The sequence below is a fragment of the Phyllobates terribilis genome, unplaced genomic scaffold (genome assembly GCF_046119375.1).
Source record: "Phyllobates terribilis strain yellow unplaced genomic scaffold, ASM4611937v1 Scaffold_8__6_contigs__length_399053987, whole genome shotgun sequence".
Classification (NCBI taxonomy): domain Eukaryota; kingdom Metazoa; phylum Chordata; class Amphibia; order Anura; family Dendrobatidae; genus Phyllobates; species Phyllobates terribilis.
The window spans coordinates 293553558-293581406 of record NW_027362768.1 but is presented as its reverse complement, the minus strand read 5'-3'; the positions used below and the strand labels follow the sequence as shown (position 1 = coordinate 293581406).

General features: G+C 49.1%; 1 protein-coding gene and 1 pseudogene across 4 annotated transcripts in view; one reads left to right on the top strand and one right to left on the bottom strand.

Annotated features, from left to right (window-relative positions):
- Positions 1–27849, top strand: part of LOC141157324 (ankyrin repeat domain-containing protein 54-like) — a 436436-nt gene that overhangs the window by 361446 nt on the left and 47141 nt on the right. For 3 of the 4 annotated variants that reach the window (XM_073644421.1, XM_073644422.1, XM_073644419.1), the window contains one exon: positions 21530–22826. The exons of the other annotated variant lie outside the window; for it this stretch is intronic. The gene's annotated coding sequence lies outside the window, so the exon portion shown is untranslated. Of the gene's footprint in view, positions 1–21529; positions 22827–27849 lie in introns of those variants that run through there. 4 annotated transcript variants of the gene reach the window in all.
- Positions 76–27281, bottom strand: LOC141157751 (eukaryotic translation initiation factor 3 subunit L-like; annotated as a pseudogene).

Below are 27849 nucleotides of genomic sequence, written 5' to 3'. Positions count from 1 at the left end.
ATAGCGCCAGCAATGTGTGGGGAGATGTAGGTTGACCTTCAGTCCTTATAAATATCTTGTCTACTTGAACTGCTTTCAAGGTTTCTGGCTCATCTTCTGCAAAGTTTTGTCTAGCTGTAAAACAGAAATCTAAGTTTCAGTCACATAATACAGACGTACTGAAGAGGCTTTAGAGGCCTCACCTGCACTCTTTAACGTGCATTAAACTAGTCCAATATGGCATTCTTGTCTAAGTTTTTGGATCTGTGCATATCTCTAGTAAAAAATCCTTAATGGACCTTGGCAGTAAATGAAAAAGTACAATGATATAATTTCCAATTATTAGACTCCAATAATATACTATACACATGTGCACCTGAAACCAGAAGAGCTTAAATCTCCGAATACAGCTACATAACAATTAACCTATTAATCATAAGATTAAAGGGAACCTGTCAGGTCAGATAACGCTATTAACCTGCAATAGCTTTATGAGGGTGCCCGGCAGCAGTACTGAAAATGCAGCACCCAGGAGAAAATTAACTTTATTTCTCCCGGGAGCAGCCGGCTTTCAGTCATACCAGCTTGCTAGCATGGCTTCAGTTACCTCTCACAGCACTGTGAACCTGTCACCACGACGCAGCATTTTGACTGACAGCTGTCACTGATGAATCGCAGAGCCTGCTGTCAGTCAGTGCCGGTCCATGCTTACAGCTGCTGCTCTCAGTGCTGTGAGCAGGGACTGTAATTGCTCCAGGCTTGACGGAAAGCCAGCAGCTCCATGGAGAAATAAAGTTCATTTTCTCCCGAGTGCAGCACTTTCAGTACAACGGCTGGGCACCTTCATAACGCTATTAACCTGCAGATTAAACCTATATCTGCAGGTTAATAGAAGTATCATACTTGACAGGTTACCTTTAAAAAGAACGCTAAATCTAAAGAAAGCATGGTCACAGGAGTCAAATTTAGAGCTTTTTTTTTTCTTTGATTTAAAGGGGTAATCTTGTTCGGCTCACTTCCGTATCGGTAGGTGAGCAGATATCTGACTGGCGTGCCTGAGCGGCAGGTATTGGGCACCTGTCCCATTCTAACTAATAACCTTATGTGGACTACCTGTATGTCCATTCTAGTGAAATAATTCCAGTTGGCATCAGAGATGAATTTCAGCTTGTGCAGGCAAGTGAGGAGAGGAGAACGATATCAGCCACAGATGCCCACAAGCTGTAAGATATCTGAAGGTGTGACATCAACGGCCCCACTCGCCTCCAGATACAGCAGTGAGTGGAACCGCCTTACTGCTTTACAGTGCTAGAACATGAGCCCTTATAATTATAGCAAACCCTCACCTCTTCAAACTTGTGTATCTGTCGTATAAAGAAGTCTCAGTAGCGTCAGGCGACTTTGGTATCTGCAATGTGAATCATGTCCTAAAGGAGAATGGAATCAAAATAAATTGAAGAAGGTCAGTTACACATAATATAGGAACAACAACAACTATGCGGATAAGACAAAAACCAGAATGCCATCCAATGTATTATTAAATGTGTAAAACTTGGATAATCACACAGCTGAATACTGTACCTTATCTATGTAGAAGTCCACTTCTGATGCGGACTGAAATTCTCCCTCCAGTGCAGAAATGCCGCTAGTCCACACGAGGTTCTTCATCTTATGCTTGAAAACGAGAAGCTGAATGCGAAATTCCTGTTCTGGTAAATCCAAGAATCCTGCCAGCTTGGCCACGGGCATAGTGGTATATAACTTCAGGAAACTGGGAGGGAAAAAAAACAGCAAACATGGTGAAAACTCAATTATGTGAGGTCTCTGGACATCTTTCTACCCCAACATTCTCCGCTCGAAGGAATGTCCCCAGGACGACATATGATCAAGCACTTTGCCGTTTAGGTCTTGCTGACTCTTGCTTTGTAAAAAATAAACAATATATATTATTGTGCCTGCGTATGATCCTGCATTGGTACAACATGGGCTCATTGGATACTATAAGCAGGACATTCAGGATAATTCAGCATACTGCTGCGTGCAGAGGCGCGATGTGGCATCTTACACCAGTTCCAGAATGGAGACGCACCTGCGGATGGTGGACAGCTGTGCCTGCTGCTGGACTTCATCCAGAAAGACTTTAAGTTGCTGAAGATAAGGTTCTTTGTGAGAGTTGGGGTGAACATTATCATAGTTAGGGACCACTGGTGACAGGAACTTGGGGCAGGCGTAATTAAAGAGCTCTTCATAAATCTGTGCATCGCTGATGAGTAGAAGAAAATTTACACGTGGTCAGAGATTACAAAAACGCAGAATATTTACTTGTATTACATACCCAAATGTTGTAGATCATCCAAACCCTCGGACACATTTCTATCTGAAATGTGTACTGAGCCATCTACTCTAATCACAAGTTTAATGGCGTTTTTCACTTATAGGAAATTCCAAGGGGGAACTGGAAAAGGTTTCCCCAGAAGAAAGCTGTAATTTTTATTTTAAAATTTTATAAATGAAAACCAAACTGTATGGACAAAAGTATGAAATACAGGTTTATCATTTAGCCTTTACTAACATGTCTTGGAGAAAACTTGGCACTCAGGTAATTGATGACAGAAGATAATTTTATTGTGTGCAGGCAATCCAAAATAAAGAAGGTCATTGCATGGCCTAGACGTCATCAGTTAGATTGCTGTGTGTATAACGACACAGGTCACAGCAAACGCTCTGGTTGAGCAGAGAACGCTGCGGTGGTGAGTGGCCAGGAAAACGTTACCTGACTGACTACACTGATTCAGCTGTAACATTGGTAAAAGAGGGATAACGTTATAAAGTTGTTTTTCAGGGGTCGGCCTTGGGCCCTTCATTCCAGTGAAGAGAAATAATAATACTTCAGCATACCACAGCATTTTGTATGATTGTAGCTCCTTGTGTTAACAGTTTGGGGGGGTTGGCCCTTTTCTGTTCCTAATGACTGTGCCCAGTGCAGAAAGCAATGTCCATAAAAGCATGGTTGGGAGAGTTTGGTGTGAAATAAATTAACTGGACTGCACAGAGCCCCGACCTCAAATACATAGAACACCTCTGGGATGATGTAGAAAGGAGATTGAGATTCAGGCCCTCTCGCCAGCATAAGTATCTGATCTTACAAATGCTTTTCTGGATGAATGAGCAAAAATTCACACAGAAATACCGGCTAAATATTGCAGTAAGCCTTCCCAGAAGAGTGGAGCCGTTATAGCTGCAAAGTAGGAACAAATCCATATTAAATCAAACCAAGTAGGATCCCGGCACTTACATGTGAAATAATTAGTCTTAACAATAAACGGCTAATTTTTTTTCTCAATTGAAAAAAGCCCAGAAGGGGCTAATGACTTGTATGTTGAGACAACAATAAATGGCTAATTATTTCACATGTGAGTGCCGGGATCCTACTTGGTTTGATATGCATTTCCTTGACCAGAGGAAGAACCATATGGAGTGCCGACCAGCCTGCCTTTTCCTTGTAACTCCACATTAATACTGCAAGGTGGCTAACGGACACATAGTACTAAGAGGCTTGTTGGGTGCATCTGGGGCAGGTTTTACGGGCAGCCTGAGAGACGGGTGGGTCTGGCTGCCCACATACCCCACCTCTGGGTGTGCTTCACATAATAAAATAGAGTCTGTTTGACAAGTGGTCTGTGTCTGGAACTGAGAAGACCTCCTGTGTGATGTCTCCAGTCTGAGCCGGTATACTGGATGCTATCCAGCCTGTGTGTCCTGGACTGTCTCTAAAGTGACTGTGTTGGAACAGTTTACTTTGTTTTGCCTGCACTGAAAGGCCGTTTATTTTCCTTTACTTGTGGCATGGGTTATGAAGCAAAAATAATCCAGCCTGGACATTTAAATGGAAAATGTTTCCATTTATACATGTCAAGCGCTTATCCCAGTACCACGTCACTAGGGGGGTGGCGGAATAAACCTACCTTCATTTACACTAATGCAAAACCTAGGTCAAGCCCAGCAACCACCATGTATTTTTTCTCTGCCCTATTCCATGCTTATCTAGGAGCTATAAGAGAGAAAATGCCAAATTGCCCATGACCTTTTTATTCTAGCTTTAGATGGGAGCCCTAGTGATATGCCATATTTATGGTTAGAAAACTGAGGCCCTGCTGTACCTGTCCATATAGAGGGCTTTTTATAGATGCGTAATATTCTGCAACTCCAAAAAATAATTGAGCAAATATTTCCAAATTGCAATGCAAAAGAGAGGAAAATATATATATATTTTTTTTAGCTATTTGGAATCAGAATCAATAATACAGAGACTCCAATAGATTTAAGGAGAACAGACGCCCACCATATAAAACACGGTCATGCAGCTTAAGACTTCCTTACCCTTTCTGCATACGTAACATTTTGTCCCCATATTTCTCTCTCAGCTGAGTGTGAATACTCTCATCAATGCGCATGGGGTACATGGTGAGGGCGATGGCCAGCAGTGCATGCATCTGCTCATTCTGCTTGTTAATCTGTGCAGAAGGAATACAAGGTTTGTAAATCCAGCGATCATTTATAATGTGATAATAAAAATATAAGAGATGACAGAACACACAAGGGGCTTACCATTTCATACTTGTATGTGGTTCTCTGGAACATACTCTTGGTTCTCTGGATATATAGCAAGATGTTAGCGAACACACGAATGGCATCCTGATATCTTCGCGTCATAAGGTAGGCAAAGCCAACATAATAGTACGTGGTCACCTGACACTCCGGCACTCGGGAGGACATACTCTGCAAGCAGAAGATCAGACATACACTATATTTCCAGAACAACTGAACAGTAGTAAGAAATTATTACATGGTTGAGAGTACAGATAACAGAAATCTAAGTTCGAGCAAGACCTGCAGTAGTTCTCTGATCCAGATGCCCCAAAAGTTCTTGGCAGCCATTAGAAGGGTTATCCATCCATTCTCCCATTGATGCGGTGAAGTAGTCCTGTGCCCTTAGCAGAGAAACACCCCCAAAACATAATGTTTCCACCTCCATGATTGACAGTGGGGACGGTGTTCTTTGGGTCATAGGCAGCATTTCTCTTCCTCCAAACACGGCGAGTTGAGTTAATGCCAAAGAGTTAAATTTTGGTCTCATCTGACCACAGCACCTTCTCCCAATAACTCACAGAATCATCCAGGTGTTCATTGGCAAACTTCAGACGGGCCTGCACATGTGCCTTCTTGAGCAGGGGGGACCTTGTGGGCACTGCAGGATTTTAAACCTTTAAGGCGTAATGTGTTACCATGGGTTTCTTGGTGACTGTGGTCCCAGCTGCCTTGAGATCATTAACTACTTCCCCCCCGTGTAGTTTTAGACTGATCTCTCATCTTCCTCATGATCAAGGATACCCCACGAGGTGAGATTTTGCATGGTGCCCCAGATCAATGTCGATTGACAGTCATTTTGTATTTCTTCCATTTTCTTACTATTGCACCAACAGTTGTCTCCTTCTCACCCAGCATCTTACTTATGGTTTTGTAGCCCATTCCAGCTTTGTGCAGGTCTATGATCTCGTCTATGATCGAAGATACTTCCACATTCATAGGTAACAACTGGTTTGGTGCCAAACCAGACTTCTGCTTTACCATCGCAGCAACCAATAGTTGTAAGTGCTTATTAATAGTAATGGTAGATGATACCTTCTTATTGAGCTCAATGTTTTCCAACACTTTAATAGCCTGATAATAATCTCCAAGAAGCGAATGCAGACGAAGCAGTCCAACCAAGCTGAAGTATCCAAGCATCTTGTATAGGGAATGTCTGTCGTATTCTCCAGCTACACTTTCAGGGTCACCTGGGGAAGAGAGAAAGAGGATTTATAAAAAGAAACTAAAACTATGCTATGTATTGCATAAGTAACTATGTACTACAGCAGACCATCAAATACTGCTAGTTAGTGGGGCTTAAAAGTGAGTTAACAATGGGACATTCATTACACTGATATTTCTCCTCTATGGAACAACGTCAACCGAGTGCAGAGAGCCATCTGACATATTTAGATCCACTGAAGAGCAATTAAGCAAAAGTAAATGAGTACTTCTAATCAGGGCTGTGCAGTCGGAGTCATGGAGTCGGTGTTCATTTTGGTGGAGTCGGAAAAAAATGGACCGACTCAGACTCCTAAACTATATAATAAATTGGGTACAGTAGTTCAATGCGGTTTGTGGGGAATATTTTTTCATAAGGATTTGGGAAAGTTATGAAATGTCCTATAAATGTCTGACCTATTCCTGATCTAAGGGTCTAGACTTTTAGCTGAGATGAATGTGACTCGCCCTCTGGGCCGTGGGGCACTCGGATCCGGGCAATAGGGGAACGATGGCAGTAGTAGTGGCAACCCGGTTCCGTGGCTCAGGGTGGTCAGGCCAGTGGTAGTCCGTTATGTACTGATGATTATGTCCGACTACGCCACCCGTGGATTTGCGGTCATTAGGAACCGCCGCTGCAAGGCAGACCGCTGGGGCTGATGATGTACGCAGCTGGGATGGTGTGACTCCCCACGGGAAGAGTGCGGCCCCAGGGCAGTGTAGTGGATGTTGGGAGTGATGGTAGTGAGAGTCCCAGTGCTGATAGTGCTGGAGGAGCAAGGAGCACGCAGACAACAGGTTGCAGTCCAGGGTATTTACTAGAACAGGTAAATTGACCCACAAACAGTCCCAGCTAGGAGGGGACCTGGATGTCTGAGAGCAACGGGGAAATTGGCCCTGGTCAGGGTGAGGGTGTAGGCCTACCGTGCTTTCTGTGCTCCTTCTGGCTATCTCCTCGTTATAGGGTAACAGCCCACGTTTCCGAGCTTTCCGTGTATTCTCGCCTGTATGGCCTGCGACGTGGGTTCCTTTCTGCTCCCAGCCTTGTACGGCTTTGCTGGTCCCTTCTGTTGTGGCAGGGCCTCCAGGCTTCTTAGGCCAAGGAATTTACAGTCCCCTGCAAACTGGTTATCTGCTGGGGGATGTGGAATCTTCCCAGCCTCAGACACCAAAGTCTGGTAAATTAAGTCCGTTATCTGCCAAGACAGGCTCTCTTCGCCTCTTGTCTCTGGCTTGTGGCTCTCCTCCTGCCACACTTCCTCTTAGGTGCAATACAACTTTCTGTCCCTGCTCTGCTCTGGGACACGTCTCAGTGCTGAGACAGGCCATCCAGTTCTCTCTAACCCTGCCCCCAGCACCAGCTTTTATAGGGGCAGCCTGCTCCCCCTACTGGCCTGAGACAGTAGGTACTGCATGCTAATGTTCCCCTGACTAGAGAACCTCCCCCTTGCTCTCAGACACAGCTTTATTATATTTTGTGGCATCCAGGCCAGGGTGACACATTCCCCCCTAGTGAAATTTAGTACTCCGGGACTAAACAGTAAACAAAGACAATATTCATGACCATAAAACATTAACAGACAGACGACGCACAGCTTGAGTTCTTAAGGTCACAGTGTGGTCTGTGACCGGGTGTCCATATCACCAATACAACGGGGAGCCTTAACCAGGTGGGGATCTGTCCTACCCCAAGTCCTTCACAGTCTTAGTTCATTCCTTGGTCAGGCTCCGAACGCAGTCCATACAAGGTCCCGGTTATAAAAAGTCCATAACCTTTGAGTCCTTACGGTAGTTGCAAGAAACTGAAACATAGAATTACCAAACATGCATGTAACTTTGCAAACAATTCAACATTTGGCAACAGGGTTATTTACAATCTTAGCGCGCTCTATATTTTCCAGCGAGCGGGTATCTGCCCTTTTGTGCTCCTGGTTGACCTACGTAGCCCACTGTCTGGTGGTGGACCAACCTGGCTTTCCCCACTAGCGTTAGGGGTACAGCTACCAGCTGGGTGTACAGGTAGGGCATGCAGCTGTCTGCGGGTCCTTTGGCTTACCGCAGGCATGGCAGGCTCACTGTCAGCAGAGGGTTGACTCTCCTGGGCTGCTGGTACAGGCTCTTCTGCCTCTGGAACTGCTTGCTCCTCTTCACCTTCCGGCTCTGGTGTTGGTTGTTGCTGTGCCGGTTGCAGGAAATGCAGGACAGGTACCACTATGGCATCATTTATGCGAGTCCAGGACTGAGGGAACTCTCCGAGAACGGTGCTGATCATTTCTTCCTTGTCCTCTGCGGGATTAAGGTCACTCTGATCCTCTTCTGCACTACGGAGTTGCTCGGGGCATCTTTTGAGGTGGTCTCTGGAGACGGTGCTAGTGGTTTCTCCTCCGTCCTTGGTGATCACGCACACCTTCGGGTTGTCGTGATCAGACTGCAGTACGGTGTAGGGTTCCCTTTCCCACTGGTCGTCCAACTTATGTAGCCTTCTTTTTCGCTTTAGGACTTGCTCACCAGGTTCTAGGGGACCAGCAGGGGCGTGTTGATTGAAGAGTTTTTCTTGCCTCTCTCTCACCTGTGCCAGGCTCTTCTCCACACTCTCCTGTACCTTCTTGTACTGCAGTTGCCTTTCCGTATCCCAGTCCGCATCCGGGGAGGTGTCCTCAGGTATTAGGACTCCCATCTCCAGGTCTACGGGCAGCTTACCTGGTCTGGCTCGCATCAGGTAAGCCGGGGTGCCGTTTGTAGCATTCACCGGGATATTGTTGTATAGGTCTATCAGGTCCGGCAGTTTTTCTGGCCACAGGCTGCGTTCCTCCAGGGGCAACGTCTTCAGGAGATCAATGACTATATTGTTCATCTTCTCACACATCCCGTTGGTTTGGGGGTGGTAAGGCGTTGTACGAATCTTCTTACAGCCATAGAGGTTGCAGAACTCCTGGAAGATTTCAGCCTCGAACGCTGGACCCTGGTCTGTCAGGACCTGTTCCGGATACCCGTGTGGACAGCAGAAATATTGCTGGAAGGCTCTGGCCACTGTTTGGGCTGTCAAGTCCTTTACCGGGACCACCACTAGAAAACGGGAATAGTGGTCCACGATTGTCAGGGCGTAGATGTACCCTGACCGGCTTGGAGCCAACTTGACGTGGTCTAGAGCTACCAGCTCAAGAGGCTGCGTGGTGACGATGGGCCTCAAGGGTGTCTTCTGGCTGGTGCGGTCCTTCCTCCTCAGGTGACAAGGGCCACAGTCTCTGCACCACTTTTCTACAGCTCCTCTCATGCCGACCCAAAAGAAATTTCCTCTTAGCAGGAACTCCAGTTTCTTCCAACCGAAGTGTCCCGCTCTGTCATGGTAAGCCCCCAGGACCATAGCTGCATCCCGCCTTGGGAACACGACTTGCCAGGTCAGCTCGTGCGTCCGGTGGTTGACAATCCTTCTGCACAACTTGCCTTCGTAGAGGAACAGCTTGCTCTTCTCCTTCCATAGCTGCTTGGCTTCCTCTGGGGCATCCGGATCTAAGCGGGCGTCTTCCCGGGTCAGCAGATCTTTCACCAGGCGGACTGTAGGGTCACTATCTTGGGTCTCGGCCCAGCTGTGGTGAGGTAGCGGATTGATCATCACGGTTGTTAGATCCTCCTCCTTCACGCGGTGGGAGTATTGAGCGGCTCCATACCGGTGAAACGCGGGGAGTTCTACCTCCTCCAGCTCTTCTGGGTTTTCGTCACGTTCAGGTAAGTGAGGCATCCTCGATAGGACGTCCGCATTCGCATTGGTTTTGCCTGCCCAGTACTTGATCACGAAGTCATAGTTGAAGAGACGGGCCATCCACCGCTGTTCCAGGGCACCCAGTCTTGCATTGTCCAGGTGTGTCAACAGGTTGTTGTCCGTGTACACGGTGAACTTTGCGGAGGCCAGATAATGCTTGAAGCGTTCTGTCACGGCCCACACCACCGCCAAGAATTCTAGCTTGAAGGAGCTGTAATTCTCCGGGTTCCGCTCGGTGGGTCTCAGCTTCCGGCTGGCGTACGCGATCACCCTTTCTCTGCCCTGTTGGTTTTGGGACAGTACGGCTCCCAGTCCCACATTACTGGCGTCCGTGTGGAGAATAAAAGGCTGACCATAATCAGGGTAGGCCAGGATCTCATCCCCCGTGAGGGCCATCTTCAACTGGCGGACGGACTCCTCTTCCGGTTTATCCCACTTGAAGGGTGGCTTTTGACCTCTGGACTTAGACTGTCCAATCAGGAGGTCCTGCATAGGAGCTGCCATCTTAGTGAACCTGGGGATGAACCTTCGGTAGTAGCCTACCAACCCGAGGAACTGTCTCACCTCTTTGATGTTCGAGGGGCTTGGCCAGCTCTTGATTGCCGTGACCTTGTCAGGGTCGGGGGCTACTCCTTCCGCACTTACCACGTGCCCTAGGTACTGGACCCTTGGTTTCAGCAGGTGACACTTCGATGGTTTCACCTTCAGGCCGTAGCCTGCCAGGGCTTCGAACACCTCGGCCAGGTGCTTTAGATGGTCCTCTTAGGTCTTCGAATAGACGATCACGTCGTCCAGGTAAAGGAGGACCGTCTCGAAGTTTCGGTGCCCTAGACAGCATTCCATCAGCCTCTGGAAGGTCCCTGGTGCGTTGCAGAGCCCGAAAGGCATACAGTTGAACTCGCTCAGTCCCATCGGGGTGGTGAAGGCGGTCTTCTCCTTGTCAGCCTCTGCCACAGGAACCTGCCAGTACCCGCTAGTAAGGTCCAAAGTAGAAAAGAAGTTGGCTGATTTTAGTGCGGCTAAAGACTCCTCTATTCTAGGCAGCGGATATGCGTCTTTGTGGGTGATACGGTTGATTTGTCTATAGTCCACGCACATTCTCATGGTGCCGTCTTTCTTTTTTACCAGAACCAAGGGGGCTGCCCAGGGGCTACAACTATCTCAAATGACCCCAGCTTCTTTCATTTCCCTCAGCATGCCCTTTGCGTTCTGGTAATGTGCAGGGGGTACAGGTCTGTGTCTTTCTTTTATCGGTGGGTTTCTCCCTGTGGGGATGTGGTGTTCTATCCCTTTTACTCTGCCGAAATCTAGCGGGTGCTTACTAAAGACTCTCTCGTACTCCTGTACCACCCGGTAGACTCCTTGTTTTTGGTGCAGGGGAGAGGAGTCAGCACCCACATGGAGTTTCTGGCACCAGTCCTCCTTTTGTTTCTGGGAGCCATTACCCTCCGCCTGTGGAGATGGAGGCAAGGGTTCCATGGCCCTGAAAGCTTTGTGTTCGACAACAAACAGTTTGGCGAGTGTAGCGTACCTGGGTAAGTGTACTTCCCTCTCCCCAATGTTGAGGATGCGGACGGGCACCCTCCCATGACGGACATCAGCCACCCCCCGGGCTGTCAAAATGGTGGGCCTGCTGTCTGAGTACACGGGTTCTACCATGGCTTGGTAGTCTCTACCTCTCAACCCGATTGCAGTCCGACACCAGATCATCATTTCACTTTTGGGAGGCATGGAAATGGGGAATGGGTCACTCAGTCTTCCGCTACCGATCTCACCACCAGACAGTTCTACCTGCTGCCGTCTCATCAGGGCTTTTATCTGCTTGTTGAGGACTCTCTGTTGGCTGGAACTAGCATTCACCGCCATCTGTTATAGAATTACAATTACTTCTGAAAGACAATTTTCGATCACGTTAGTACCCACAGTTATTTTAGGGTGACTTTCACGATGGTCAATGTCCACATTAATCACTCCCTGTGCCGGTAATTCAACTTTACCAATTTTAATGGTCATCTCCTTGAACCCCATCTGCGGCACGGGTAAGCCATTACTGGCGATGATGCTCAAGTTACTGTCTGGATACCGTGTGATATCAGCATCAGTCCAATACTGCTTAAAAAGTACATAAGGGATAGTGGTTACTTGCGACCCAGTATCCAGCAAGGCGCTCATGGGGATACCGTCCAGCACCACGGGTAAAACCGGGCGCCCCCCAACGTACTTATCACGCCAATTATAAGGGCCTGGTGATCTTGTGCCTGGGGGTTGGCCCTCTGCCCCAGGTTGGACCCGTTTAAATTACAGTACCTGGAAATGTGTCCGGGCTGGTTGCATCGACGGCAAATGGGCTGTCCATCCTCTGCGTAGCGGTCTGTGGGCCTCCCTCGGAACGACGGGATCCTCCTCTGTCGACGCCACGGGACATCCTCCGGACTTGAAGCCAGCTCGATGGGTCTTGACGGGTCCACTTGCAACGCCTGGACGGTCCTGGTCAACGCCGCGACGCTCCTGGTCAGCTCCTGGACTTGGTGGTGCAGGTCTTTCGATGGGGCTTGGTTCAGGGCCTGTGCATCAGCCCCCACGGGGTCCATAGAGGAGGGCGCCGCCTCCTGGTGGTAGGGGAGAGCAGGGCGCCGGGGGTTTATAGCGCCACTGGTTGCAGGTTCACGGAGCACCCTTATGGCCCTGTCCTTAAATTGGGCAAAGGTCAGATCAGGGTTCTGAAAGAACATGAGGCGCAGTTGGGCCCTGTGGGCGTTAGACAGCAGACCTTCTATGAATTGTTCCGTTAGCAGCTTATCCGTTTCCTGCACGCTGCCAGGGTCAGTTTGTTGGATGGCCCTCAGGGCTTCCTGCAAATTTAGGGCATAGTCTCTGATGCTGTCCTGTGCCCGCTGCTTACATCCATAGAACCTCATTTTAATTTCAGCGGAGGTACGTGTGTCAAAGGTACACCGCAGGCGGGCCAGAATACCCTTCACGGTTCTTTTCTCCTCAGTGGGCCATGATTTTACCTCCCTCTGGGCTGCGCCAGTTAACTGCCCTGTTAACATGCTGACCTTCTGTTCCTCTGTCAGGGGGTAGACTTGGAACAAACTGTACAGTCTTTCCTTAAAGTCAGGTAGGACATGGGGCTCCCCTGAGTACTTGGGCAGCCAGGCCGCTCCAGGGATGTAGGGCAGGGAAAAGGGCATCACCGCTGCTGCAGCTGCGTTGGTGGTAGTGGGCGCCTCTGTATCCGACATCTTCCTCCCCCCTAGTTAAGCGTGGCCTACCAAAGTCTGGTAAATTAAGTCCGTTATCTGCCAAGACAGGCTCTCTTCGCCTCTTGTCTCTGGCTTGTGGCTCTCCTCCTGCCACACTTCCTCTTAGGTGCAATACAACTTTCTTTCCCTGCTCTGCTCCGGGACACGTCTCAGTGCTGAGACAGGCCATCCAGTTCTCTCTAACCCTGCCCCCAGCACAAGCTTTTATAGGGGCAGCCTGCTCCCCCTACTGGCCTGAGACAGGAGGTACTGCATGCTAATGTTCCCCTGACTAGAGAACCTCCCCCTTGCTCTCAGACACAGCTTTATTACATTTTGTGGCATCCAGGCCAGGGTGACACAAATGTGTGCTGCTGTAAATTTATCACTTAAACATGAGCCATGTATGAGGGAGTCGGAATCGTGGAGTCGGTGTCATGGAAATTCAGGAGTCGGAGCTTTGGCTTACCAACTCCACAGCCCTGCTTCTAATTACTAAATATTTGTAGAGATCTAGCAGACACTGCACAGAAAGAATTAAAGGTTTCCTAGAATAAATAGGCAGGTACCTCACTTAAATTATCAAGACTTGGAGTGCAACTGTGCAGTCACTACGTGACTGCAGATTTGTGAATCTGCAGAGTGCGCGCTGGATTCTGGTGCACGAAGCGTGCGGGCTTGTGAATGCAATTTGCATAATATGGTCACGTACCGACTAGATGTGTGTGGCCTGGCTTAAATCAAGTCAATTAAGGGAGGCCGGACATGTGTAGTTGGAATGTGGCTGGAAATATGCAAATTGCATACTTGCATTCACAAGCCCGCTGTAGATCCTGACAGTGGGCACTGAGAGGATTCACAAGTCTGCAGTCACATAGAATGGCTGCAAAATTGAGCACCGAGCCTGGACATCACCATTGATAAAAATAAACAACTGTCAGTGGCATAAAAACCCAGACAGATTCTGTGTCGAGAACATGACAGGAACATGAGCCAAAGACACCAAGCATCAAGTACAGCTCTATCCCTCACCTCCACTGGTGTAAATCTCCAGCTGCCGGTTAATGTTGGATTTATCCACTAGAGAATGTAACACATTAAGGACGCTGTGAACGTTTCAGTTCTTGGGGATGGAACGCAGGAATTCAATTTCTTCCTCTGATTTCTTTGCGGTCTTACATCGATACTGGCTGAATGACTGAAACTGCATAGTGCAGAAATAGACAGATTTAACCAAGAGTGAAAATATTAGGTCTGCATGTTCAAAGAGAGACGCGTGAGAGAGCGCAGCGGGAGAAAGTCTACAGGAAAATATCTGTGCCTGGTAAATGAATTCATCAATAATATCCCACAGCCACTGGTTAGGCAGCTCCAAGGGCGCAGGACCATCAGCATCTACAAGGAATTCATCAGTGTCAATGCAAATAATATCGCACCAGCAACACAACACAAGCCACAGACAAAACTGTCATGTCATTCTTAGAGGGGTTATCGCACAAACAATGATCATATAGTCACAGGATTCACATGCATGTCCATTACTGCCATATGTGATCATGCATGTGCACTACTGATCTATCCACACTCAGCACACAGGATTAGCTTTGTGTCTTCAGTGGGTGGGAGGGGGTTTGCAGTGGTTATACCCCCCCCACTGATCTCACCTGTTGATACATCAATGTTTGGGTGAAAACACCTTTAAAAGAGGTAGTCCGAAGGCCAAAGAAATTTTCATCTAACTCCCTATCTAGTGCTGTAATTTAAACCCATTTCAATTAGGCTTACATTAAAAATTCCCTACCGTCCCCTAACTACACTAACTGCTATTACATCTTTTTTCCCTATTTCCCATGCGCTGACGCTTCGTGTGAGAATCCCAGTGCATGATGAGATACTCAAACAAAGAGTCATAAGAGGGTAGAGGCTGCGGTCACTGCTGCAGTCGCAGCCCCCCTCCCTGCAACCAAGAGTCAAAAGTGCTGTCCATTTCAGGGCATGGGCTAGTACGTGCACGCTGTTGTGGCACCCCAGGGGTCTGGTTGCCACAGTAATAGAAATATTATGTCTGAGAGCAAGTGGGAGGTTTCTCTGGTCAGGAGCCCTAAACATGCAACACGGCCCACCCAGACCTGGGAGGGGAGGAATCTGCCCTTATAAACTGGGTCTGGGGCGGGATTAGTGAGTGAAGCCCCAGACAGAGACGCAGTCTGGTCTGGAGGAGAGCAGACACAGGGAAAGTGAGAACAGGAGCTCTGTAGGAGCAGAAGCAGAAGACCAGGGGCTGTGAGCAGAGATATAGCTCGCCCTGGCTGAGGACACTAAAACCGGACACAGGAGTCCGAGGCTGTGGGGACTGATATATACCCAGCAGCAAAAACCAGCCGGCAGGGGATTCCAGGTCCTCTGGCCATAGAAGCCCGGAGGCTCAGTCACAAAGAAGGGACCAGCACCGCCATCCAGGAGCGGAGGCTAACAGAAGGCCCCAAGTCACCAGCCATACGGGTGAGCACCACACGGTATACTCAGGGACGTGGGCTACTTGTAACCGCTGACAGCAAGGTAGCCAGGAAGAGTGCAGACAGACGGGGAGGCCTACAACTCCACCTGGCCAGGGGAGATCCTGCTTGCTCACAGACTGACCACGCCCCTTATACTAGCCAGTACTCCCCGGAGGATCTGCCTTATAACATCAGTAAAGACCCTGAACTGCAACCACACGTCTCTGTGTTTCATCGCCGCACCAGCACCATTAGTATTGGGACGCCCACACCATCACTACCATCATTCACTCTAGCTGCCCTGAGGCAATACTTCTCCTGTGGGGAGTCATCCCATTCTTGGCTGCGCATATAACATCAGCCTCAGCGGTCTGCAGCGCAGCGGCGGTCCCCACTGACCGCAATCCACGGGTGGCGTAGTCGGACAATTGCAATACAAATAGACTGCCACTGGTTTGACCACCCTGAGCCACGGACCGGGTCACCGCCACGCGGAGACTACAACCCCCCAGCATCCTACCACAGGCCCGGTTCCGGGTTCCCAGCACAGGCCCAGGGGGTGAGTCAACTTTGGCGTAGTCGGCAGGATTTCGTGCCCGCAACCACCGGGTACTGCGTGCCTGAAAAAGACTTTTGTAACTTACCTGTGGCGAAGTTTCCCGCCGTCCGGAGTCGATTCCCGCCATCAGACGCCATCTTGGACCGTTTCCCGCCATTAGACGCCATCTTGAACCGTTTCCCGCCGTCTTCTGCCGTCTTCCCGCCATCCGCAGCTGCTTCCCGCCATCGGACGCCATCTTCAGGACGCCGAGCAGGAAGAAGAGGGGCGTGGACGCCGAAAGCGCGCGACACCCGAAGCTCTGCCCCACGCACCGACGCTGCGCAAGGTCCTGGAAGGGAGGAAGAGCGACGCTGACGTCATCGGAGCGCGACGCCAGGTCCTCGACCCCGACGATCGACTGCGGAGCCGCGGCCTACGGAAGAAGAGCATCGCAAGGTAGGCCACGGTCCACTAGGGGGGAAGGAGGATGTCGGACACCGAGGGGAGCTCCACCGCCACACCGGCCGCCAGCGCAACCGCTGCTGCGGTCATGCCTTTCACCATGCCCTATATCCCGGGGGCAACCTGGCTACCCCAGTACTCAGGGGAGTCACATACCCTAAGTGACTTTAGGGAAAGACTGGATAGCCTCTTCCAGGTATACCCCCTCACGGAGGAGCAAAAAGTAAGCATCCTGGTGGCCCAGTTAATCGGGGCAGCCCAAAGGGAGGTAAAGTCCTGGCCACCTAGGAGGAAGAGGACTGTCAGAGAAATACTAGCCCGGCTGAAAGACACGTTTGATACCCGCACCTCAGCCGAAATAAAGCTCAGATTTTACAGGTGCAAACAGCGGGCACATGAGAGTATAAGAGACTATGCTCTAAACCTACAAGAGGCCCTGAGAGCCATTAAGCAGGCAGACCCTGACAGCGTGGGAAATGAAGACAAGCTGTTGACCGAACAATTTATTGAGAGTCTACTGTGCAATGCCCACCGAACCCAGTTGCGGGCAATGGCCTTACAGGACCCTGACCTGGACTTTGCACAGTTCAAGGACAGAGCCATCCGGGTGCTCCGAGAACTGGCACCAGGTGGCGCTGTGACCCACAGGCGCCCTGCTATCACTTACCACCAGGAGACGGCGCCCTTGTCTGCAGGGCCTGTGGGAGCTGATGCGCAGGCTTTAAACAGTGACCCGGCTACAGACCTGCACCATCAGGTCCAAAAGCTGACTAAGAGCGTTGCCGCACTAACCAGAACTGTGCAGTCTTTACAGGTCTCTTCTCCAGGAAAGATCCAGCTGGCATCCGGACCGGAGGACGTCCCGTGGCACCGACTGAGGAGGACCCCACCGGCCAGAGGAAGACCCAGCGACAGATACAACGAGGACGGACGACCCATCTGCCGCCGCTGTAATCAACCCAGACATATGGCAAGGTACTGTCATTTAAACGGGCACAACCTGGGGTAGAGGGCCAACCCCCAGGCATAAGATCATCAGGCCCATCAAACTGGCATGATAAATACGTAGGGGGACGTCCAATCTTGCCTGTGGTACTGGATGGCATTCCTATGAGTGCCCTACTAGACACTGGGTCACAGGTGACCACCATCCCGTACGTGCTGTTTAAGCAGTACTGGAATAACTCGGACATAACCCGCTACCCAGATGACGACCTGAGTATCATCGCCAGCAATGGTCAGCCCGTGCCGCAGGTGGGATTCAAGGAGGTGACCATTAAGATCGGTAAAGTCGAACTGGCGGCACAAGGACTGATTATAGTGGACATAGACCGTCATGAGAGTCACCCTAGAATAACCTTGGGAACTAATGTGATTGAAAATTGTCTTGCAGAGGTGATTCTCATTTTACAGCAGGTTGCCAAGAACGCCAGTTCCAGCCAGCAGCGTGTGCTCCAAAAAGAGATCCGGGCACTGATGAAGCGGCAACAGGTGGAACTATCTGGTGGTGAGATAGGTAGCGTGAGAATGTGTGACCCGTTCCCTATTGCTATGCCCCCAAAAATTGAGATGATGATTTGGTGCCGGGCAGCTATTGGTCTAAGAGGTAGAGACTACCAAGCAATGGTAGAACCAGTCTACTCGGACAGTAGGCCCACCATTTTGACAGCACGGGGGGTGGTCGATGTACGCCATGGGAGGGTGCCCGTCCGCATCATAAATATCGGGGAGAGAGAAGTATACCTGCCCCGGTATGCCACGCTAGCCAAATTGTTCACCATCAACCAGAACTCTGTACAGGCCGTAGAACCCTTGCCTCCATCTCAACCAGAGGAAGGTAACGGCTCTAAGAAACCAATGGAGGACTGGCGTCAGCAACTGCATTTGGGTACTGACTCCACTCCCTCACACCAAAAACAGGGAGTCTATCGGGTGGTTCAAGAGTACGAGAGAGTGTTTAGTAAACACCCGCTAGACTTCGGGCGAGTAAAGGGGGTAGAACATCACATCCCCACGGGAGACCATCCTCCCATAAAGGAGAGATACCGACCCGTACCCCCTGCACACTACCAACATGCCAAGGGGATGCTAAGAGACATGAAGGAGACTGGGGTAATCAGGGACAGCTGTAGCCCCTGGGCAGCTCCACTAGTCTTAGTGAAAAAGAAAGACAATACCATGAGAATGTGTGTAGACTACAGGAAGGTTAACCGTATCACACACAAAGATGCGTACCCGTTACCAAGGATAGAAGAGTCCTTAGCTGCATTAAAATCTGCTAACTTCTTCTCTACTTTGGATCTCACTAGCTGGTACTGGCAGGTTCCTGTAGCAGAGGCAGACCGGGAGAAGACCGCATTCACCACCCCGATGGGTCTCAGCGAATTTAACTGTATGCCGTTCGGGCTCTGCAACTCACCAGGAACCTTCCAACGGTTGATGGAATGCTGTCTAGGACACCGGAACTTCGAGACGGTCCTGTTATACCTGGACGATGTCATCGTCTATTCCAAGACCTACGAGGACCACCTGAAACACCTGGCAGAAGTGTTTGAAGCTCTGGCAAACTACGGTCTAAAGGTGAAACCCTCCAAGTGTCACCTCCTGAAACCAAAGGTGCAGTACCTGGGACACGTGGTGAGTGCTGACGGAGTGGCTCCCGACCCTGATAAGATCACCGTGATTAAGGACTGGCCAAGACCCTCCAGCATAAAGGAAGTGCGGCAGTTCCTCGGGTTGGTAGGCTACTACCGAAGATTCATTCCCGGTTTCACCAAAATGGCAGCCCCTATGCAGGACCTCCTGATAGGTCAATCTCGGAAAGCCAAAAACCAGAAGCCGCCCTTCAGGTGGGAAAAGCTGGAAGAGGAGTCCTTCTGCCAGCTGAAGATGGCCCTCACGGGGGATGAAATCCTGGCATATCCAGACTACAGCCAGCCCTTTATCCTCCACACGGACGCAAGCAACATCGGGCTAGGAGCCGTACTGTCCCAGATCCAGCAGGGGAAAGAACGGGTAATCGCTTACGCCAGCCGAAAGCTACGGCCCACGGAGAGGAACCCTGAGAATTATAGCTCATTCAAGCTGGAGTTCCTGGCAGTAGTGTGGGCAGTGACCGAACGTTTCAAGCATTACCTTGCCTCTTCCAAATTCACCGTGTACACGGATAACAACCCATTGACACACCTGGACACTGCAAGGCTCGGTGCCCTGGAACAGAGATGGATGGCCCGCCTGTCCAACTTTGAATTCACCATCAAATACCCGGCGGGACACTCAAATGCCAACGCGGATGCCCTGTCTAGAATGCCGAACTTACCGGACGTAGGGGAAGATCCAGAAGATCTGGAAGAAGTCGAGCTCCCTGCGTTCCACCGTTATGGGATTACCCTGTATTCCCACCGTGTGAAGTACAGGCACTCCGTGACGTTCAATCCCTTGCCCCACTACAACTGGGCGGAGACGCAAGACAATGATCCTGCAGTCCGTTTGGTGAAGGAAATGCTGACCCAGGCTGATGCCAGTCTTGACCCAGACGCTCCGGAGGAGACCAAGCATCTGTGGAAGGAGAAAAGTAAGCTGTTCCTCTACTGGGAGAAGCTGTGCCGGAGAATGGTTAACTCTCGAACACATGAGTTGACCTGGCAGGTAGTGGTCCCAAGACGAGACGCGGCTATGGTTCTGGAGGCATACCACAACGGAGCAGGACACTTCGGATGGAAGAAGCTGGAATTCTTGTTGCGTGAACGGTTCTACTGGGTAGGCATGTGAGGAGCCATCGAGAGGTGGTGCAGAGACTGTGGCCCGTGCCACCTGAGAAGAAAAGACCGTGCCAGCCAGAAGACTCCCCTGCAGCCCATCATCACCAGACAGCCACTGGAACTGGTAGCCCTGGACCATGTGAAACTGGCTCCAAGCAGATCTGGGTATGTCTACGCCCTCACAATCGTAGATCATTACTCCCGGTTCCTGGTGGTGGTCCCGGTCAAGGACTTAACGGCTCAAACAGCAGCTAGAGCCTTCCAGCAGCACTTCTGCCGTCCACACGGGTACCCGGACCAAGTGTTGACAGACCAAGGACCAGCCTTCGAAGCGGAGGTCTTCCAGGAGTTCTGCAACCTGTATGGCTGCAAGAAGATAAGAACAACGCCCTATCACCCTCAAACCAATGGACTCTGCAAGAAGATGAACCAGGTGGTGATAGATCTGCTAAAATCATTGCCCCTGGAAGAACGCAGTCTGTGGCCTGAGAAACTGCCCGATCTGGTGGACCTGTATAACCACATCCCCGTAGGTTCCACCAACTGTACCCCGGCTTACCTAATGAGAGCAAGACCTGGTAAGCTGCCTATTGACCTGGATATGGGAGTCCTGACACCGGAGGACACCTCGCCAGAGGCAGACTGGGATACAGAACGGCAGCAGCAGTATCGGAAAGTACAGGAGAGCGTCGAGCGAAGTCTGTCTCAAGCTAGAGAAAGGCAAGAGAAGGCTTATAACCAGTATGCTCGCACTGTTCCCCTGGTACCTGGAGAGCAGGTCTTGAAGAGGAAGAGGCGGCTCCACAAGTTGGACGACCAGTGGGAGAAGGACCCGTACACCGTACTGCCATCAAGCCATGAGAACCCAAAAATCTGCGTAATCAGTAAGGATGGAGGAGAAACCACAGCCATTGTCTCCAGAGACCACCTGAACAAGTGTCCCGAGCAGCTGCAAAGCCCTGAAGAAGATCAAGAAAACCCTCAACCCGCAGAGGAAAGGGAAGAAATGATCAGTACCGTACTCGGAGACTTCCCCCGGTCTTGGACACAAGTAAACGGCGCTGTCGTGGTACCCGTCCTCACCTTTCTCCAGCCAGTCCCGCAAGTGCCTACAGAGGAACCGGTAGAGCTGGAAGAGCAGCCGGCCCAAGAGGCAGAAGAATCCACACCAGCAGTCCTGGAGGATCAACCCTCTGCTAGTAGTGAGCCTGCCGTGCCCCTACTGAGCCAAAGAGTGCGCAGACAGCTGCCAAGCTTACCCATAACATCTCCTACACCCTGTAGTGCAGAACCAGTTAGTGAGCTCCGTAGGTCCACTAGGGTCACTAGAGGTCAGATGCCCGCTCGCTGGAGAATATAACTAATGCACTGTGAATTTATCTGTTAACTGTTTATGGTTTTTGTTGTTGCCTGTTACTAATTATGTTTCTCAGTTACCCTGCAGATTTATTTGGACTAACAGGTTATGGACGCTGGATAACCGGAACAGTTTTGTAGATAGTTGCACCTTGGTGCCTCTTGTGAAGACGGCCGTGGAAGAGAAAACCTGTCTGGCGTGGCCTCCTTGCGGCCCAAAGTAGCTAGCTCCAGCCTTGCAGCCACGCCCAAGGCCAACGCAAGGGGTTTGCTTTCGACAGGTCCCCTACTTCGCTTAAAGCTTCACCTTGGGTGACATGGACACCCTCCAGTTACACAAACTTCACCTTGGGTGATATGGACACCCGGTTACGGACACGCCGTGACCTTTACAGACTAAAGTTTCTTGTAAATATGTTGTCTTGTTATTGTTATACCTTGTATTTATGTTTCTTTAAAAATGTGTTTAGTCCCGGAGTACTAAAGTTTACTAGGGGGGAATGTGGCACCCCAGGGGTCTGGTTGCCACAGTAATAGAAATATTATGTCTGAGAGCAAGTGGGAGGTTTCTCTGGTCAGGAGCCCTAAGCATGCAACACGGCCCACCCAGACCTGGGAGGGGAGGAATCTGCCCTTATAAACTGGGTCTGGGGCGGGATTAGTGAGTGAAGCCCCAGACAGAGACACAGTCTGGTCTGGAGGAGAGCAAACACAGGGAAAGTGAGAACAGGAGCTCTGTAGGAGCAGAAGCAGAAGACCAGGGGCTGTGAGCAGAGATATAGCTCGCCCTGGCTGAGGACACTAAAACCGGACACAGGAGTCCGAGGCTGTGGGGACTGATATATACCCAGCAGCAGAAACCAGCCGGCATGGGATTCCAGGTCCTCTGGCCATAGAAGCCCGGAGGCTCAGTCACAAAGAAGGGACCAGCGCCGCCATCCAGGAGCGGAGGCTAACAGAAGGCCCCAAGTCACCAGCCATACGGGTGAGCACCACACGGTATACTCAGGGACGTGGGCTACTTGTAACCGCTGACAGCAAGGTAGCCAGGAAGAGTGCAGACAGACGGGGAGGCCTACAACTCCACCTGGCCAGGGGAGATCCTGCTTGCTCTCAGACTGACCAGGCCCCTTATACTAGCCAGTACTCCCGGGAGGGTCTGCCTTATAACATCAGTAAAGACCCTGAACTGCAACCACACGTCTCTGTGTTTCATCGCCGCACCAGCACCATTAGTATTGGGACGCCCACACCATCACTACCATCATTCACTCTAGCTGCCCTGAGGCAATACTTCTCCCGTGGGGAGTCATCCCATTCTTGGCTGCGCATATAACATCAGCCTCAGCGGTCTGCAGCGCAGCGGCGGTCCCCACTGACCGCAATCCACGGGTGGCGTAGTCGGACAATTACAATACAAATAGACTGCCACTGGTTTGACCACCCTGAGCCACGGACCGGGTCACCGCCACGCGGAGACTACAACCCCCCAGCATCCTACTACAGGCCTGTTTCCGGGTTCCCAGCACAGGCCCAGGGGGTGAGTCACTGTCATTGTGCGATGTGCAGTCATAGCATGTGCTCTGTGTTGTCAGCTCAGATCAGTAATAATGAACCAACACCACAGAGGAGAGTGCACTGTCAGAGCACGACGTCAGAATACCCGGCGGCGTGCAGAGAACAGCACTGTCCCCACAAGTGACACAGCGATCAGGGACTAGCCCAGCCCCTGAAATAAGCGTCACTGATGAAGCTTCAGTTCAGGGAGGAAGCAGGGGCTGTGGCAGCCTCTCCCCCTAATGAAGCTTCATTTCAGTATCCCAGCATGCACATAGCATCATCAAAAACCAAGTAGGGAAAAAAAAAATACAATAGCAGTTAGATAGTGAAGTTAGGGGACGTTAAGGAATTTTTAGTGCAAGCATATTAGAAACTAGTTTGGATTACGGTACTAAATAGATTTATCATCCACTCCTGGTTTTGGCTTTCAGATACTGATATGATATACTGACCAAATACTCAACGTGTGAATGTGGCTTAACAGTCAAACTTACTCAAAATGTAGTTGAAGAGATTGCAGTAGTTGTAGTAAGATTCGAAACGCTGCTCCAATGTGGGTCCTCCCTAAACAAAGGACAAGAATCAGTGTTATTGCATCCCCCCAAATACAACTTATGCACCGGTGTCCAAATTAAAGCTGCAGAACGAATACTTACTCTAACTTTGGCGTAGATGTGTCTGTAATATAGCTCCTTATAGAGGATTAAGAACACCGCATCTGAAAGAGAAGGGAACTGGTTATAAACACCCACACATTAAGTTTAGATGGTTGTTTTAGATTTCTAACAAAGTCAGAAAAAAAGAGAAACAGTTATCAAAACCACAAGAACAAAAGTGGATAAAGTAGCATTAGCAAGTAAGAAGTGGTCAGCATTTATTTTTCTAAAATGGAAAACTGCTTCCTTTTCTATTGCACTAAATATAATTGACTCTTTTGACTGCAAAAGCATCTCAGCCTATAAAAAAGGGTGCAAATAATAACTCAAGAGGGTATGGGCACACAATGTCTTTCAGACAGATTCAGCCTAAAGAAGCACTATAAAAAAATGCACAGCAATGTTAAAACTTCTGTTAATTCTTTTAACCACTGCAAGTTTGAAAACCGGGATGTGGATGCACGTTCAATATTTGGGGGGCTTCTGCTTGGAAGCTGCTAGCTATTAAAAGGACGGAAAAAAAAAAAGCCGACAGTAAAACTGGTGCAAAAATGCCAATGAAGACGCTTTGGGAAAAACACCGCCGTAATTTTCCTGCACAGTCTTAGCCTTTGATAACTTAGCAGGTACACCGGCGAATAAGAGATGTCATGTGCACCTTCCCCAAGTCATACAGCCATCAGTAACGTAAATGCCCACACCTACCATTCCCAACTTGCGGAGCGATTGCTTCTGCTTCAGGCCATGGGGAATTCTTGAAGAAACGTTCAGTTAACTTTGTCCAGCTGCAATGAGAAGAAAGCAGTAAGTCAGTGAGAAATAACGATGGTAGAGTCAGTCATGAGAGTAGCAGCTGCAAAAAACTGATCACACTGTCATATGAACCTCCATGCTGCAGAACCTCTTTACCTGTTCTCATAGATACTGTATCTTGTATCTCGTACACCTTCTGGTCGATGACATCGCTGGACACTCGGCTGGCCTGCAGCTCGTACACCTTCTGATCTATCAGGTCAGACACTGTCTTGTGGAAGTACTGAATAAAGTTCTTTATCACTTCAGGGATGACCTGATAGGTTTGCTGCTCATACTGGCGTTCATATGCCAGGTCCTGCTTGGGGTCACCTGTGATAAAAAGTGAAAATGCTTATCAATACTAAATAATATAGAATAACTCACACATACTAGTTCGACGTTTTGGTGGGATAAGTGAACGAGGCTCCAAGAAATATTGAGCGATTGGTGATGTAATATACACAATTTGCTGCTGATGTTTTTATAGGAGCATGGTTAGGCTCAATGGACATAATGGAAATCACCAATACAATTCTGCCTCATCTCATCGGCTGACGTGTAATATACAAGAGACATACGAAGCATGTTATGTTTCTAAAGGGAACCAGTCATGTCAGATATTTTTTTTTAAGTAAATTTATTGCTTTTTCATTTAGTTTTACAAATCAAAAAGAGAAATAATATAACATGTTACAAAAGACATCATGTATACATTCATGAGCGCACTTCATATATCACACTTAAAAAATCCTATATAACTGTTAGACTTTTAAAGGGAATCGGTCATGTGAAAAATGCTATTAACCTGCAGATTAATAGCGTTCTGAACCTGCCTGGTACCAAGAGGAAAGGAACTTTATTTCTTCGGCAGCATTCGGGTTTCAGGCACGGGGGCAGCGCCGGTTCAGTCACCGCTCTGTGAATGTAGAGCGATGGCTCTAACTTTGCCCCCGGCCCTGACAGCTGGACCTAATGCTGAGCTGCTGTCAGTCAGTGTCGGGGTGCAGTTACAGCCGCTGATCTCTATACACAGAACGGTGACTGAACCCGTGCCGGCGCTGCCCCCGTGCCTGAAACCAGTACACTATTGGGAGGTATAATGTTAATTTCCTCCTGACAGCGTGGGTCTAGGTGCCAGCACCAGGCAGGTTCAGAACGCTATTAACCTGCAGATTAACCCCATATCTGCAGGTTAATAGCGTTTTTTTTCACGTGACAGGTTCCCTTTAAGTCCTCAAGACAGTAACAGCATTTGGAATCTTTGTGACACCTTCAGCCTTCCCAATGTACTGTCTAATTCTTCGATACCTTCCTTTCAGTGGGTATAAAAGCTTGTACTAAATGTTTTATCTCTACAGCACTATAATACGTTAAAATAAACTTTCTTCAATTATCAAGGAAAAGCTTAGTTTTTCTTTTATCGCGTTCTGTTTCTATCTGCTCTATGTTCAGCCAACGTCTTAGTTTGTCTCAAATCAAGTGTTATGAAGGTACTGATTGCGATAACCAATCTTTTAAAACGGCCTTTTCTAGAGATCAGAAAAATGGAGTGTATGAGAATAGGAAAGCGACCACAGCTTGTGCTCCCATGCACTCCTCCTTCTTTATGAAATATTGCTAACATAGGGCTTATCTACAATATTATATTCCAAATATGTTCTACACTTGATTGGATTATGCTCAAGAATGTTTGGACTATACTACACTGCCATAGTCTGTTTTGCAAGTCTTACATTTGGGCAATATGAGATTCTATCAGTCTGAAGTGTACCTGATCACACTATTAACATGCAAATACAGGGATAATCTGCAGATTAATAATGTTATGAAGGTGCCCAGTCGTCGTACTGAAAATGCAACACCTGGGAGAAAGTGAACTTTACTTCTCCCTGTAGCCGCTGCTTTCAGTCATACCGGCGTCTCCGGAGAAATTAGTCACCGTTCACAGCACTGAGAGCAGCGGCTGTAAGCACGGACCGGCACTGACTTACTGTCGGCTCAGAAGTGCATCAGTGTAGAGCTGCCACTCTCTGCGCTGTGAGCAGTGACTGTAATTGCTCAGGACATGGTGCTATGACTGAAAGTGGCGGCTCCAGGGAGAAATAAAGTTAAAACCAATTGGGAGAAAATTAAGTACAACGTCCAGGCACTTTCATAATTGTCCCTATATCTGCAGGTTAATAGTGTTATCTGACCTGATAGATTCCCTTTAATGAGGCTGGTGGAATATGTAATGCAAAATCAACAGGGTAAAATCACAGCTAGTGTGCTGGTTTGTTCATTGTATCAGAGGAGAAAGAGGTCAACTAAATAAGAGCACAAGGTGACGGTTACAGGACCACGTGGGCATGTTTGTGTGTGGTCAGAAGAAATAGCAAGAAGAATTTCCTCCCCTTCTTCCAAGAACCTTATCTTTCTCATTTTTCTGTTGGCATAGCAGTATGAGGGCTTGCTTTTTGTAGGGTGAAAATTCCAACAGGGGTAAAATGGTAAGAACAAAAATGCAAATCCGCCATTGTATTCTGGGGCTTGTTTTTACAGCGTTCATTGTATGGTTAAAAAAAAAAAAATTGACCTAGCAATAGCAATAATCCTACCTGTGTGCGTGTCATAGTCCGCCTGGCAGCTGTAGGGATCATATGGGGTCTGCAGAAAAACAGATCAGAGGGAAATGAGCACAAGCAATAATAACCCATCCACACTGGGATAACGACAGCCGTAAAGAGAGCAATCACACGGGACTCGCCCCCAACACCACTACTGTGATTGATTCATCATCTATTCCACAGCCACTCACATTGTAATCCTCGTACGACATGATGAAGTCTGCAGAGCGGCCACCGGCAGCTGCAGCGCGCAGAGGGGGAAAGGAGAGACCAACTTCCGGCGACTTCCTATGACCGCACTGCCGGTGTCGCGGGCACACAATCAGGGCCGCTTTTACATTTCTGCTTCAGCACGATTCTTTGCGACCTTGTGGCTGATTGGCTTTTCTTGGTCACGTGTGTTGCAGGCCGCTCTCGCGTGTAGCTGGCTCTACCACATGGAGATGGTTGTTATCTAGTAGCAGACCTTCTGTGGCAGCTCCTGGATCACAGCTCTGATTACTGCAGAGCTCCTCAGGCTTAACATTAGGATCTGTTGTACTGCTGATAAGTGATCCTAGGTCTGGTCATTTCTACACACTATTCAACTATCAGGCGTAAGGGGGTGACATACTTTCTTAGGTTGTGTTCATACTGAAGTTTTTTAGCGGGTTTTCAGAGCTGTTTCACTCTTAGGCTATGTGCCCAGGATGCAGAAATGAAGCAGAAATTTCCTCAGATCCGCAAAGGTCAATTTCTCTTGCGGGTACGCTGAGTTTTTTGTCCCTTCTTACTGGGTCA